Consider the following 17757-nt stretch of genomic DNA (forward strand, 5'->3'; position numbering starts at 1 on the left):
AATAAAACCCACAAACTTTCAAATGAAACCCAAAACACGCAACTGTTAAGCTCAAAATATACCTAAAATATCATTAACATTTACATCATTACTATTATAAATTTATGTTGTTTATATCTGTTTAGATTAGTTTTACTCTCAAATATCTTTCTTTCTTGCAAGGTACCTAAATATTTGGTAAAATCCAAATATGAACGAAAAAGGATCAAAAACAGAAGAAAAACCCTACAAAAGGAGTCAAAGACGACGTAAATCAAAAGCGCCAAGTCAAGAACACGAACGAGAGCAAAGAAGTGAAAAACACAGCATGCCGCGACAGCGAATCCCCCACCCACGGCCGCGACACGCGTGGTTCAGCTACTTCCTCCCTTCGTCCAAAGCTCAACTTAATGCTCCCCCATTCACGGCCGAGGATTCCCATTCTCGGTAAGTGCAGAAATTCTGCCAAAGTGCATTTAACACATGTTGAAATCCAAGAAACGCGTTCGTTCAAGTGGATAAAGACGTCCTTTCACAACGGACACGACTCTTAACCAACGGATACAATTTTTCACAAAAGACACATCACTTCAATCTCAACCCTTTAACATCTATAAATAAAGAGTTGATGTTGAGAAAAAGTGATGCAATGTTATATAATATAGATATAGAATCAGAGCGTAGAACTAATGTCTAAGTTCTAAGCAAAAATAGTTCGAGAGTTAGAAATTAGATTCTGTACAAAACAAGATGAGGTACACATATTGTTTATAGTTTAATTACAACTCAGTAGCGTTTAGACATTGTTCCAGTTTTAGTTTGCATTTTGGTAGTGGCCGACCGAATCCCTATTACGAAGTTACAGCGAGAAGATTGAGTAGAGTGTTCGCCCCTGAGCCTGACAACCTCTAAGGAAACCCAAGGAAAGGACTGATCAGTCGTTCACGTGCACGCCCTCGAAGAACTCGATGCTCCATGTTCTCTGTAAACTTGTATCAATTTATATTTCATCTAATAAAGTCCGTTCTATTCGATAAATCGTTATGCAGCACTTATGGTAACCAATCCACTAAAGTGATTGCTGGTGTTTTCATTAAAACGTAGTTAAATTCAAAATCATTACAAGGAAACTTTGTTGAACACTTAGGCAAATTATCATCTCGAAAGAGTTTTAATTTGATTAAGGGCAACTATCCCGAAAGGGTTTTGTCGCGTTCAAAGCCAATTAATTAGAGGTTCCGTCATTTATTTCATCATCATAATTGATACAAAGTTTAAGTTGTTTTCTTTGCTTAATGCAAATGAATACATTCATTTGTTTTTCTAAAAGTTCTAAATGTTCCTGTTTTGTAAAATTCATCCCTAAATCAGAAGATCTTTCTAACAATCGATATATTCTAATATAAAATCTTAATCCAGCATTTTCAAATACTCAAAGTCCACAAACTCAATTAAACAATTTCCTAAATTCAATTAGACAATTTTCACTTTTCATTTACATTCAATAGTAAATCTAACAAGTTCGAAATTAACAGATTCAAAAATAAGTTTTTCGTTAAAAAACGTATCCCTGTGGGATCGATATTTTTATTACTACAAGCGAAACCGTGCACTTGCGGAAATCGCTCAACAAGTTTTTGGCGCCGTTGCCGGGGATACGCTAAAATTTTTGACAAAAATTTTATTTTTCATATTTTATTTTCGAATCTAGGTTTACACATTATTTTTATACAACTTTTACATTTTATTTATTTTCAGTTTATATAACATATTTGTTTTCAATTTTGTTTTGAAGGTAGTTTGGGCCGTGCAACAATTTCAAGTTCATGCGCAGTTCGCGAAGTTCGGGCACACCACCAGACCCTCTTGATCCAGAAATTGAAAGAACACTTAAGAAAAACAAGAAAAACAAGAAAAACAAAGACAAAACACCCTTAAAAACCAAAGTAGTCCAGCCAGAAAATATGGCCGATCCACCGACACTTATGGATTATGCTAGGCCAGGAATGGCCGGTGTAACTAATAGTGTAGTTAGACCCCGTATAAACTCAAATCAATTTGAAATTAAGCCTGCTTTGCTTAATATGTTGCAAAACAACGTAACGTTTTATGGACTACCTAACGAAAACCCTAATGCCCATTTGACAAATTTCTTAGAAATTTGTGACACTTTTAAAATTACTGATGTAACAGCCGAAGCAATCAAACTTCGCCTCTTTCCTTTCACTTTGAAGGATAAGGCAAAAATTTGGTTAACTTCTATGCCTGCTGCAATATTTGAAACTTGGCACCAATTAGCCCAAGCGTTTTTATCAAAATATTTTCCTTTAGCAAAAACCGCAAGAGTCATCAAAGAATTGACATCTTTTACCCAAAATGATAATGAAACTCTTTATGAGGCTTGGGAACGTTTTAAAGAACTTCAACGTTTATGCCCACACCACCAACTGCCAGATGCACTTTTAATGCAGACATTCTATAATGGATTAAATCCTACAACTAGAGGTTCATTAGATGCTATGTCTGGAGGGTTATTTATGAAGAAGACGTCCGCCCAAGCAAGAGAACTTTTGGAGGAAATGGCAATCAACAGCAGTATGTGGCCCGCAGAGCGTGGACATATACCAATGGCGAAACCATCATCCTCAGGTACATCCTCGGTTAAAGGTATGATGAATCTTGATCCAGTTGCGATGTTACAAGCCCAATTTTCTGCTTTATCGCACAAAATTGATAGGTTTATGGCACCGTGCGATCCTAATGATCCGATCCAGACAAACATTGATTACGAAGGTATGAATGAGATAGAACAGGTTAATTTTGTCCAAGGAAAAAACCAAACTACTAATCCTTATTCTAATACTTATAATCCTGGATGGAGAAATCATCCTAACTTTAACTGGAAAGATAGTAATAATAATAATAATGCAAATGCTAATCAATATCGTGTAAATAATTATCAAAATCAAACAAGAGATACGATTAGCACTTTATCTTCAAAAATCGACAAATTTATAGATGCTATGAATGGAAAGGTAAGTAATCAAGACGATGGTTTTAAACGGATCGAAAGTAAATTCGATCAGCTTATCAAAAACCAATCATCTAGCATCCATAATTTGGAAGTTCAAATTGGACAACTTGCTAAATCAATTCCATCCCGCAAAGAGGGAAGTCTTCCCAGCCAAACGGAAGAAAATCCGAAAGAGCATGTTAAGGCTATCACTCTTCGCTCGGGGAAAAACTACTTAGGTCCGAAAATGCCCGGAAATTCAACTTTACCTGGAAATGATTTACCAAAATCCAAAGAAGATACGTTAAAACAAAAGGATACACCAATTGACTCTAGTACGAAACCTTTTGTACCAAAACCACCTTTTCCACACAGGGTCCGAAATAAGGACCATGATAAACAACTTTTATCATTTTTAGATAAACTTAAAAATTTGCATATAAATTTAACATTCATGGATGCAATTACGCAAATTCCTAACTATGAAAAATTCTTGAAAGATTTAATTTCAAAAAAGATTAGTTGGGAAGGAATTTCATCCATTTCACTTTCTGAAGATTGTAGTTCGATAGTATCAAGCAAATTACCTACTAAACTCAAAGATCCCGGATGCTTTACCATTCCGTGTAAATTGGGAAATATGGAATTCCCAAGTTGTCTTTGTGATTTAGGAGCTAGTATAAACTTGATGTCATTGTCTATTTTTGAAAAATTAGGTTTAGAAGAGGACATCAAACGTACCAATATGGTTTTACAATTAGCGGATCAATCCACTAAAAGACCATATGGTATAATTGAAGACGTTTTAGTAAAAGTTGACAAATTTATTTTTCCTACTGATTTTGTTATCTTAGATTTTGCTTATGATGTTAATTGTCCGCTAATCTTTGGTAGACCGTTCATGAACACGGGACGTGCTCTAGTTGATGTGTCGGAAGGAAAAGTAGTTTTAAGAATAGGTGACGATAAGATCGAGTTCGATATGAATCAAGCGATGAAATATCCTATGGAGGATTCCGCCTGTATGAAGCTTGATTTAGTTGAAGAATGTGTTAATGACATTTTTCAAAGAAAAGAAATAATAGAACCTATAATGGGTGAAGAATTAGAAGATAAGGACCCAGAGCCTTTGATTCGAGAAGATGGACCAGTTCCGCCTTCAGTAGTAGTTCCACCAAAATTAGAACTTAAAGAATTACCAAACCATCTGAGATACGCTTTCCTAGGCGGAAGTGATACTCTACCTATAATCATCTCTAACAAATTAACAAAAAATCAAGAAGAAAAATTGAAAGAAGTTGTTAGAAATAGAATAGGAAGTATGGGATGACAGATTTCAGATTTAAAAGGAATTAATCCTAGTATTGTAATGCATAGGATTCACTTAGAAAAAGATAAGCCACCTAAAGCGGATAGACAAAGACGTTTAAATCCGAATATGAAAGAAGTAGTCAAAAATGAGATTACTAAACTCTTAGACAATGGAATCATTTATCCTATTTCGGATAGTGAATGGGTTAGTCCAATCCATTGTGTACCCAAAAAGGGAGGCATAACTGTAGTAAGGAATGATGAAGGTGAATTAATACCTACGCGAACCACCACTGGTTGGAGGGTTTGTATAGATTATAGGAACCTAAATAAGGCAACTAGGAAAGATCATTTTCCTTTACCTTTCATTGATCAAATGATCGAAAGGATAGCCGGTCATGCATTTTATTGTTTTCTTGATGGCTATTCCGGATTTTTTCAAATATATATTTACCCAGATGACCAAGATAAAACAACCTTCACATGTCCTTATGGAACATTTGCATATAGGAGAATGCATTTTGGTCTATGTAATGCACCAGCAACTTTTCAACGTTGTATGACTGCAATTTTTAATGATTTCATCGAAGATATCATGGAAGTATTTATGGATGATTTTTCAGTTTATGGAGATTCTTTTGATGCATGTTTAAAAAACTTAGATAAAGTTCTTTCTAGATGCGAAGAAACGAATTTAGTATTAAATTGGGAAAAATGTCATTTCATGGTTGACGAAGGAATTGTTTTAGGTCATAAAATATCTGAAAAAGGATTAGAAGTGGATAGAGCAAAAACTTCAGTAATAGAAAAATTACCCCCACCAACAACTGTCAAGGGAGTAAGATCATTTCTAGGACATGCAGGTTTTTACAGACGATTTATAAAAAAAATTTCTGTAATCTCCAAACCACTTACTAATTTGCTTATGAAGGATTTAACCTTCGATTTTAATGGAGATTGCATTAAAGCTTTCGAGACATTGAAAACAGCTTTAGTCAGTGCACCCATAATCGCTAAACCCGATTGGGATTTACCTTTTGAAATCATGTGTGATGCAAGTGACCTAACTGTAGGATGTGTTTTAGGTCAAAGAAAGGATAAAAGATTACATGTTATATATTATGCAAGTCACACATTGTCCGGTGCACAGTTAAATTACACAACAACAGAAAAAGAGATGTTAGCCGTAGTATTTGCATGTGATAAGTTTAGATCATACTTGTTAGGATCTAAAGTTATTATTTATACAGATCACGCAGCTTTACGTTATCTGTTTGCTAAGAAAGATGCAAAACCGCGTCTGATTAGATGGGTTTTGTTGTTACAAGAATTTGATATAGAAATTAAAGACAAAAAGGGAGTAGAAAACCTTATCGCCGATCATCTATCAAGACTAGAAGATGAAAACGGTCCTATAGGTGAAACTATCGGTATACGAGATGATTTCCCCGATGAACATCTCTATCAAGTAGAAAGTATCATGTCACCATAGTATGCAGATATTGCTAATTATCTTGCAACCGATATTGTTCCGGAAGGATTATCTTTCCAACAAAGGAGGAAATTTTTCTTCGATATTAAACAGTATTTTTGGGAAGATCCCTTTCTATTCAAATCATGTGGTGACGGGATAATTAGGAGATGTGTTGGAGAAAATGAATATGAATCTATAATAACGGAATGTCATTCCAGCTCATATGGAGGACATAATGGAGTTAATAAAACGGTAGCTAAAATATTAGAATGTGGTTTCTTTTGGCCTACGATGTTTAAAGACGTTGGTTCATTTATTACTCGTTGTGATAAATGCCAAAGAATGGGAAATTTAGGAAGGAAAGATGAGATGCCCCTCACAAACATATTGGAAGTTGAAATCTTCGACATGTGGGGAATTGATTTCATGGGACCTTTTCCGCCTTCCAATGGTAAAACTTACATATTAGTAGCCGTTGATTATGTTTCGAAGTGGGTTGAAGCAATTGCAACCCCTACGAATGATTCTAAAGTAGTTGTTAATTTTCTTGACGATATATTTTGTAGATTTGGTTGTCCTAGATTCGTTGTTAGTGATGGCGGTACCCATTTCATAAATCGAAATTTTGATATACTTATGAAAAGGTATGGAGTACGCCACCGCGTGTCAACGCCATACCATCCTCAGTCAAATGGTCAGGCGGAGATCTCAAATAGAGAACTCAAATGGATTCTAGAGAAAACTGTTTCATCATCAAGAAAAGATTGGTCACAAAAACTCAATAATGCGCTATGGGCATACCGTACTGAATTTAAAACACCAATAGGAATGACTCCATATCGTTTAGTATATGGAAAAGCATGTCATTTGCCAGTAGAGTTAGAACATAAAGCCTATTGGGCTATTAGAAAACTTAATTTTGATTTACAACAAGCAGGAAAGAAACGTTTGCTCAATTTAAATGAGTTAGATGAGTTACGTCATCTATCGTATGAAAATGCGAGGATTTATAAAGAAAGAGTGAAAAAATGGCACGATGCCAAAATCAAAGTCAAACACTTTAATGTTGGAGATAAGGTGCTGTTATTTAATTCACGGCTTCGTATATTTCCAGGAAAACTTAAGTCCAGATGGACCGGACCGTATTTAGTCGTCAAAACATTCGACTATGGTTCTTTAGAACTTGAGGAAACTAACGGCAATCGTTTCAAAGTTAATGGTAATAGATGTAAAATTTATTACGAAAATATTTCCGAAATAGGAACTAATTTCGTAACAAGATTTCCTGACATATAAATCATTTCGTTTTTCTACACATAGTTTTTATTTATTTATTATTTTTATTTTATTTTGTTTTAGATTATATCATTTTATGTTAGAATTTTAGATATATAAAAAATATATTCAAGTCATGATTTTAATTAATTTTTAGGAATTTAATGTGAATTAGAAGAAATTTTGTGATTCTCAGTTGAGAATTTGGAATTCTCAGTTGAGAATTCACATATTTAGAATTCTTAAGAAGATAAGGAATTTTCTGAACTTATAGAGAATTTAAAATTCTCAGTTGAGAATTTAGGTATTTCTAGTTAGCTAGGGAATTTCTGAACTTACAGAGGATTTGGGATTCTCAGTTGAGAATTCTGACTTCAATAGATTTCAAATAGACAGGAATTTCTGAACTTACCGAGGATAGGGATTCTCGGTAGAGGAAAAAAAAATTTTTGAGGTTTTGACGCCTAATTTCCGCAAGGAAATCAGCGTGTCGCGACCGTGGCTCAGAATCCTCGGTCGCGACACGGTGAATTTATGCAGAAATCCGACCCTTGTTCTTTATTTTCCAGCAGACACAACTTTTCAGAAACGAAAAATTGAGTTTCTTCATTTTTAAGAGGTCTGATTTCATGCCTTTTTACTTCAAAACAACACCTCTTTTCGCCCTAGGATTTTATAAATACGTTCTAGAGGTTCAGTTTTCTGTCACATTCTTTTCATCTCTGTCAGAACAATTCTCTGATTTTCTTACAATTCATCAACCCAGAAAATAAGTTCAGAACCTTTTTTTGCTTCCTTACTCATTCCAAACACCATGACTTCTACAAACACACCATCTAAGAAAGTTGTTGCTTCACGCAATAAACATACTGATATATCAGAGCGTTATGGATGTAACTTTCCTATCTTCAATCATGATGAGGGAAGGCGCTTCTTGAGGCTTCGATACACATTCTTTGTAGGAATGTTATACATGGATGACTTTCTTAACGATCAACTGGGAATTAAAGACGATATGAGTCGCTACATGGAACGTTTAGGATGGACCAGATTTGTTGATATGAAGTTTCCTATAATTGGAGACTGGATATTAGAATTCCTCTGTACGGTTCGTTTTGTTAACAAGCGTCGGGTGCGTCTTAGCTTTCGTCGGGATGGCAAAACTTTTACTTTTGGATATCCTGAATTACATGCTTGGTTTGGTTTTCCCTTAAAGGATAATATCAAACGTCATCATGGAAGAGACATGACATCCACTGATATTTGGCGAATTTTCACCGGCATCTGGCCTTTCAATCCTAAACTTGCCTATAATCAGTCTTTTCACTCCAACTCTATGCTGTATTTGCATAAATTTCTGAGTCACAGTCTGTTCGGTCGCACGTTCAGTAGTGTCGTCCAAGAAACTGATCTTTATGTACTTGGCGATATATTTCAAGGCAACGTGGTTGATTCTTCAAAGATTCTGATGGAGGGTCTTGTTGCCGCGTCTAGATCCAAGGCTAAGAAGGTTGGATTCGGGAATATCATATGTGGAATAATTCTAGGGACCAAGGGAAGTATTTCTGTTCCTTGGAGTGATGCTGAATCTTTTCCGATGCTAGACTATGAATTTTTAGAATACGAAGGTCTAGTGAAACGAGTTTTTCGATCAGGCCCCAATTTTTAGAATAAGAAAATCCCGATTGAAAGGGACGAATTTCTAGCATAACTTTGTTTATTTTGATTGTATATATGTTGTACATATTTCCAATTAATAAAACTTTCTCTTTTGCATTATATCCTGATTTTGATTATATGGTTAAACTATCATTATTTTCATTATTCTACACTAATGAATCTATTAAATGAAATTTAGTAAATTCATGACTACTTAAATGTTAATAACTAAGTTTTAATTCCTAAAATAATGATTCATTTAACATCCATTAATTAAAGCATTTTCATTTATTTTTCCATAAATAAGGATAAACCTTTGGTTTTCCTTATCATTTAATGTTTTACATTTATGTTTTTAAGTACAGATTACATTTTCAAGGAGTTCAGGATCGAATTTATCAAGAAATTACACAACATGGAGTTAATATGCAGAATTTGGGTGACCAGGGGGTGATCCGCGGCCGAGAATGGTACGATTCTCGGTAACTTCAGCAAAAATCCCTCAGAAAATCAGAGAAAAATTCTCTGAAAAACGCGTACCGCGGCCGCGGATGTACGTCCTCGGTCGCGACACGCGAAGTTCATGCACTCCTTAGTCTGGATTTTTGCCTATTTTTCAACCTCTTTCTATTCCAACTCTACCTATTCCTCTTCCTATTCCTACTCTACCTATTACTCTTCCTATTCAACCCTATATATCCCTTTTACTTACACAAACCTTACATCACCTCAAATTTTAACCAATCCCCTACTCTAACCTCTTCCCAATACCTTACTTTTACTCTTCCCAATTTATTCATTACCCTTTTCAATCACCTACACCTTTCAAATTCAAGACTCAATACAATTTCTACTTCATCTTCAACCTCAAGCTTTTCTCTTTTTCATCTCTTATTTTTCCAAACCCTAACCACCATAACCATGCCTAGAGCAAAGCGTGTTGGACACAAGTCGGCTGTCACCGAGGCTAATCACCTTCGTATTAGTTGCGGGGCTTATTTCGATATTCATTCAGAGGAAGAAGTTGGACGTTTCAAGCATTTTTCACACGCCAATCGTAAGTTCGTGGACATGCAGTTTCTTGACTTTGATTCGGTAAGGAAGTTGAACTTCACTACACAAATTGATGCTTTTATTGAAACTTTGGGGTGGGAAACTTTTGCTTCTATGCATTTTCCCCAAATTACAGAATATGTGGTTGAGTTTTTGGTTACTTTGAAGATGAACAAAAAGAGAACGGAAATTTCTTTTAAGAATAATGGTACTACCTATACCATAGATTATGAGGCTATGGGAAATATGTTTGGTTTCCCTACTAGTGATTTTTATGATAAGCCTAAGGATTTCGACAATAACTCTTTTTGGCAAACTCTTTCCGATCAAACTTCTTTCGACTCCAAAAACACTTCAAGCAAATTGATTAAGGACAATTGTGTGTTTTTCTTTCACAAATATTTGAGTTTTTCACTTTTTGGTCGTGTTGAGAGTTCGAAGATTCAAGTCCGGGATTTGTTTGTTTGGGATTGTTTATTCAAAGGTTTAAGGGTTGATAGCATTGGAATGATATTTGACAATTTGTATCGTGCTTCGAGGGCTCATACCACTCAAGTCCCTCTCGGTAATTTAATCACCGCTATTGTTTTGGGAGCACGGGATGAATTGGCAACTTATGATATGTCCACCTACCATGGGTATGTTCCGGTTTTGGACATTGCGGCTCTTGAGCGGGCTCATTTATTGGTTTCTGCGGCTCCTCCGGTTTTTATTTCTTATGCTTCCCGTATTGCACATCTTCGTGGCACTATGGGTGGAGGTGCTTCTAGTTCCCAAAATGTAGGTACCGAAGAAGGAGGTGCGGAGGAAGGAGCGGACGATGCACCACAAGCCCAAGCAACTCAAGACAATGATCCGGTGGATTTACGGAGAATTTTGAACCAAATCAATGCAAATAATAGACAAATGAATTTAAGAATTGATGATTTGGTGGAGAACAACATGGTGATGCATGACAACCTCAATACTTTGAGGCGTGAGCATAGATCGACTCGGCATCGGATGCTTTCGTTTTTCCGTCACCGAAATGTGGAAACTTCACCAACACCTCCGGATTCCCCGCCGCATGTTTAGGTTTTATCTTTCATTTTTTTTATCCTATCTTGTTTTAATTTCAGTTTCGTACGTTTTTATTTCTTATGTTTCGTACAATTTCAATTTAATTTTATGTTGAATGTTTTCTTTGCTATATCTTTCATTTCTTTTCGTCTGTTTTATCTTTAATGTTTTATCTCCATTTTACACCAATGAGGACATGGTCCAATTTAAGTGTGGGAGGAGATATATACATATATCATTTTTATACAAACGAATGAATGAATGAATATATGCAACACTTGTTTTCAACAATACAAATGCAACGTATATTGCAACACTTTTATAAACTTAACATTTTTTATGATATATCATTTTTACATTTATAAATTAAACATAAGTTAAAATTCTTTTATGATTATTTTTAGGACATCATTATCGATAGAAATAATATTTCTATACGGGTAATATTTTTCAATTTTTTTACAAATCTTCGACACGATTTTAAGTAAAAAATTGTCTCGAGTAAATGTATTTAAGTAAAAATTCTTTATTTTCAATCTCTATTTCATATCATGAAATTCATGATATAATAAATCTTATTTTAAATTTTCAATTAGGTTTATAGGCATTAAATTGACCTAACAATTTTTTAGCTCGGTTTTGATTTTGTCTTACATTAACACCAATTGAAGTTTTTAAGGAAACTATAGCCATAATACATGTTGAATTTTAAGTCAATATAGGAAGAATGTGCTAATTTTCTTTTTCCCAAGTTACAATTTATAATTCATAATCATATTCTTAACTTTTGGCCACGATTGAGACCAACCTTATCACAGTCGAGGTATGAAAGGGAAGAAATAAATAAGTAAAGCGTACTTTTGGCCACGATTGCGACCACCCTTATCACAATCGAGGTATGGAAGGAACGTTTAAATAAGAAAAATTAAGCGTGTTTAAAGTTTAAAGTAACGATTGCGTCCACCCATGGCATGGTCGGTACCTCTTAAGCGAACACAAATAAAATGCATATAAAGTTACGATCGAGACCACCCTTATCACAGGCGTAACTAAGCAAATAAATTAAACTTTATACTCATATATAATAATTCAAGTTTGGGAAAGGAAATTTGGTGCTTTGAAATGCCTTGAGATGAAAGACTCAATAACATGCGTGCTTACATCGTCCCGAATACTTCAATTTAAACATTGAAATACAAGACGAATGATATATCGTATTTATACTAAGTTAGTTTGATATTTTGCGTATAAATTTGCCATGCGAAGTTAGTCTTTTCGGCTTAACTAATTTAAAAAGTAAACACAAAGATATATGTTTTATTTTCATAAAGAGATTAGTTAAGGAATAAATTCAGTGAAATTTTGCTCGGGACTAGCAAAAGATTAAGTGTGGAGATTTGTTAAGCCCAAAATATACCTAAAATATCATTAACATTTACATCATTATTATTACAAATTTATGTTGTTTATATCTGTTTAGATTACTTTTACTCTCAAATATCTTTCTTTCTTGCAAGGTACCTAAATATTTGGTAAAATCCAAATATGAACGAAAAAGGATCAAAAACAGAAGAAAAACCCTACAAAAGGAGTCAAAGACGACGTAAATCAAAAGCGCCAAGTCAAGGACACGAACGAGAGCAAAGAAGTGAAAAACACAGCATGCCGCGACAGCGAATCCCCCACCCGCGGCCGCAACACGCGTGGTTCAGCTACTTCCTCCCTTCGTCCAAAGCTCAACTTAATGCTCCCCCATTCACGGCCGAGGATTCCCATTCTCGGTAAGTGCAGAAATTCTGCCAAAGTGCATTTAACACATGTTGAAATCCAAGAAACGCGTTCGTTCAAGTGGATAAAGACGTCCTTTCACAACGGACACGACTCTTAACCAACGGATACAATTTTTCACAAAAGACACATCACTTCAATCTCAACCCTTTAACATCTATAAATAAAGAGTTGATGTTGAGAAAAAGTGATGTAATGTTATATAATATAGATATAGAATCAGAGCGTAGAACTAATGTCTAAGTTCTAAGCAAAAATAGTTCGAGAGTTAGAAATTAGATTCTGTACAAAACAAGATGAGGTACACATATTGTTTATAGTTTAATTACAACTCAGTAGCGTTTAGACATTGTTCCAGTTTTAGTTTGCATTTTGGTAGTGGCCGACCGAATCCCTATTACGAAGTTACAGCGAGAAGATTGAGTAGAGTGTTCGCCCCTGAGCCTGACAACCTCTAAGGAAACCCAAGGAAAGGACTGATCAGCCGTTCACTTGCACGCCCTCGAAGAACTCGATGCTCCATGTTCTCTGTAAACTTGTATCAATTTATATTTCATCTAATAAAGTCCGTTCTATTCGATAAATCGTTATGCAGCACTTATGGTAACCAATCCACTAAAGTGATTGCTGGTGTTTTCATTAAAACGTAGTTAAATTCAAAATCATTACAAGGAAACTTTGTTGAACACTTAGGCAAATTATCATCTCGAAAGAGTTTTAATTTGATTAAGGGCAACTATCCCGAAAGGGTTTTGTCGCGTTCAAAGCCAATTAATTAGAGGTTCCGTCATTTATTTCATCATCATAATTGATACAAAGTTTAAGTTGTTTTCTTTGCTTAATGCAAATGAATACATTCATTTGTTTTTCTAAAAGTTCTAAATGTTCCTGTTTTGTAAAATTCATCCCTAAATCAGAAGATCTTTCTAACAATCGATATATTCTAATATAAAATCTTAATCCAGCATTTTCAAATACTCAAAGTCCACAAACTCAATTAAACAATTTCCTAAATTCAATTAGACAATTTTCACTTTTCATTTACATTCAATAGTAAATCTAACAAGTTCGAAATTAACAGATTCAAAAATAAGTTTTTCGTTAAAAAAACGTATCCCTGTGGGATCGATATTTTTATTACTACAAGCAAAACCGTGCACTTGCGAAAATCGCTCAACAGCAACAAACAAAATCCAACGCGATCTTTCAAACGAAACACAACAAACAGAGCATCGCACCGCAGAAGCGATTTTGAAAATGAAACCTAAAGTTAAACGATTTTACAAATGCAGAAAACCCACATTAATCACTTACTCTGATGCCTCTATTAGACTCGGAACACGAACGAAACACAGACGAACTCAAAGCATGGAAATAGGTCTAGAAGGAAGGAGATATGTGTTTGCGCAAAGGAGAAGAAAAAAGAACGAAATATTCTTCTTTCTTGTATCAGGTCATCTAAAAGGGTTCATGGCACCGGTTACACAAGAAACCGAAGTCAATGACCCTTCAATGGCGTTGGTTGATACAAAACCGACCCTATTGTTTGCATCATTAGAGTCGGTTTTAATAAATAACCAATGCTAATAAAACCTTATTGGAGTCGGTTATTTGAATAACCGACTCTAATGACCTTTAGCTACGGTTCTTATTGACAACCGTAACGAATAAGGCGTAGCTATAGGTCATTTCTGTACTAGTGAAGATTCTTAGGAGTCTTTCTAAAAGCTGGCAAGCAAAGAAAACTGCTGTTGAGGAAGCTCAAGACTTAACCACCTATAAGTATGATGAACTCATTGGCTTGCTGCCGACCCACGAGATATCAATGAAGAACTTCGAGGTGAAGGAAAAGTCTGAAGACAAGAAGCAAAAGTCTCTTGTCATGAAAGCTGAGTCAACTGATGGGAGCTCAACAGACGATGAAGAAATGGCTATGTTCACTAGAAAGATGAAAAGGCTGTTCAGAAAGAATGACAAATATTATAAGAAGCCTTACAAGAAGTTTGATAAGTACAAAGCTGAGTCCAGCGACAGCAAGTACAAGAAGGACAGCTCAAAGCCCATTACATGCTTTGAATGTCATCAAACTGGCCATATCAAGTCAAGCTATCCCACGCTGAGGAAAGAAAGAAAGAACATCAAGAAGGCAATGGTGGCAACTTGGAGCGACAGTGATGAGTCTTCATTATTAGAAGCTGATGCCACTGAGTCAACAAAGATTTGTTTCATGGCTGACGAACTTGCTGAGCCATGTGTCTCTGAGCATGCTGACCTCTCCATTGCATCTGACGATGAGGAACACTCAACTGAGGTAATATCACTACCCTTGCTCAGAAATGAAATGGTTAATGCCCTGAGTGACCTCTATACACTTGTCAAAAAGTGTAATAAAAAGGTTAGAGCACTCAGCAGGCGATGTGACAAGGTTGAGGAGGTCAAACTGAGTGACCTTCGATATCTTCTCCAGGACAACTCAACTTTGCATAGTAATGTAGAAATTATGCAAAAGTTTGTCTCTGAGGTCCAATCAGATTCTAAGAAACTGAGAAAGGATGTCATATCTATTCAGAACCAACTTAAGGTTCCGAATAAAAGAAATATTCCTCTAAACACTCAGTACAGAAGTACTAGTCAGCAGAGATGGAATCCTCAGCGGAATGTCCAGTGTGACTTCTGTGGGCATTCTAAGTCTGCTGAGTAATATCTTTCTAAGTGCTGAGTGCTCTAACCTTAGGCGGAGAGGCCGAACCAAGATAAGTCTACTGAGTAATATCTTTCTAACTCTTAAACTCCTTTACATATTGCTTGCTATAAAACTGACTAAGTAACGAGCCCATGCTGAGTTAAGTATACTAAGAAGCTGAGTTCAGGAATAGACTCTAAGTGCTATTTCCTGACTCAAGGAAAGAAACAGACTTAGTCACAAGTTGACTAAGCTTGTGTCTTCAAACTGCTTAGTCACGCTGTGTAAACCTTTTCACAAGAAAAGAAGTCAGCCTTAACGGACAAAATTTTTAAATAGTTCCTATCCCCCCTTGGAACTAACTTGTCACGTTAAAAGGGACCAACAAGCAACAATGAAGAAAACAACAATATATTAAAACACATAAAACAAAGTTTCACACAAGGCTTCAGATCCGAAAATCTGAATGAGTCACATACAAAACGAGGGCTCCTTATATAGCCCGAAAATTGTTCAGAAATCATTGTTCAGGATATAATAAAATAAAGAATATATGGTCTGGTAGACTCTTCTGACAGTCAGGAACAGTCTGCAGCACAGCAGTCCGCCCATGCTTGATGATTTCTTCTGTGAGGGATGGTTGTTCTGCCTCCAGCATTAATTCTTCTTCCGGAAAGGTCTCCAATGATTTAAGGATGATTGATTCAAGTCCTTCGGGTACAAATTGTTCCCATGAGTTCTTGTTCTCTTCCTTGTTCTTCGCTTGTCTGCACTCCTTTCCAGCTTGTTCATCGTGTGGATTCTGCTACCGAATAGGCAGCTGCATTATCACAAACAATCTGTAAAAACAATGTATTATGAGAACAATATGTTGCATTTTTGTTCATTTATGCCCAAAATTGTTACCAAATATTATACACATTTTACACACATCAAAATACCCCCAAAACAATGTGTTGCTTGTCCTCAAGCAATTGTCTTTATAGAGATTGTTCCTTCTTTTCATATCACCACTAACTTTCACGGAGTTTAGAACAGCTATGAATACTTGCAATAACAGGAGATAATATGTAATCAAAAAGAACCTTATCATTTCCAACTATTCATGTTCGCTTCTATAATTAAATCTTAAATTTCAATATGTTTGACTTACAGTCCGATCACCAAGTCCAGGTTAATGTGTTTGGGGTATTGCTTGTTTCCCTCATCCAACCAATGCAGGAACACATGTGTCCCTTGAACTTGAGAATCGGTTCGTTTGGACACTTCGAAAAGGAACCTATACCCTCATTGGGACTTTTTTGCAGGTTGTAACGGGGCTAGGGTGATTGGGTGTGTAGTGAAGGCAATTTTTTTTCTTGGCTACTGAGGACTGTCAAGCTTATTTACTTTTGTTTTTGAGCCAGAACAGAAATGTGCACTTTCTATGATTGTTCTTATGTTCTGTTGAATGCTTGGACACGAGCTAATGATTTCTACCATTATTGGCTTGTCGTTTCATTTTAGTTTTTAACAGAACAAACTTTTAAATGATGATTTTCTTGGCTCAAGCTTTCTTTATGGATTCGACGGTCCTTTTGGGGTTCTTTTGAAATTGAGGATGGTTTGGTGAAGTTTAAGATGGTTTAGCGAAGGAGAGTATTTGAGCTTAAGTGGTTGTTCTACTGGTGTGGAGAAAAGGGTGGTCTAAAGTGTTTGTTGGGGGGTATCATAATGCCCAAATCATGCTGGTGTTTAGTTCCTTTCCTAAGGTCTGAACAGGCATCCAAAACAAGTTCTGGACTCTTTGTTTAAGATGGTCCTCTAAAAAAGAAATAGTTACCGATTGTGTTGGCTTAATTCCTCACTTGATTGGTGTGTTGGACTCATAGATGTAAGGGACGTTTCCTCAAAAATGTTGAATCTCAGATTTAATGTAACTTACGAACAGCCAGTCTTTATGAGTTTAGTTCTTCTGACCTCTATTAACTCCTTTATGCAATTATTCAAGCTAACATATCCTTCATTATGGCTTCGTGTGATAATTCAAAGGGGTAGCTTTTCTAAAAAGACAATAACTTGGGGGGTGTTTTAATCGTGCAATAGTTACCCCCAAAACAATCATGAATGGTGGTAGTGCATAATATTAGAACAATTAAAATGCCAGCATATTTAGTTCTCAATTAACCTTCCACCTACACAAAATGTTGCATTGTCCTCAATGCAAGAACAGATATGGGACGAAAGTATACTCAGCCGTCTGTGAGATGCAAAGAAAACAGAAATAAAAACACCTTACCAGATAAAAGAATCCACACGGCGAGAGAAGAATTAAGCTTCGGTGACAGGAGAGGAGACTTCGTCCTCTCCCTTTTGCATCGGGGTCTCACCAGTATTGTTCTTACCATCTATAGGCTCGGGGAACAGGTTCTTGGATGGGGATGGAGCTGTAGGAGTGCTACTTGCTTGTTCATTGGAAGGGGC

The 17757-nt window shown here is 35.8% G+C and overlaps 1 non-coding gene across 1 annotated transcript; it reads right to left on the bottom strand.

Annotated features, from left to right (window-relative positions):
- Positions 1-2321: 2321 nt before the first annotated feature.
- Positions 2322-2428, bottom strand: LOC136221276 (small nucleolar RNA R71). The gene has a single exon (XR_010685050.1). It is a non-coding gene; the product is annotated as a small nucleolar RNA R71 (small nucleolar RNA).
- Positions 2429-17757: the final 15329 nt, after the last annotated feature.

The sequence above is a fragment of the Euphorbia lathyris genome, chromosome 2 (assembly GCF_963576675.1).
Source record: "Euphorbia lathyris chromosome 2, ddEupLath1.1, whole genome shotgun sequence".
Classification (NCBI taxonomy): Eukaryota; Viridiplantae; Streptophyta; class Magnoliopsida; order Malpighiales; family Euphorbiaceae; genus Euphorbia; species Euphorbia lathyris.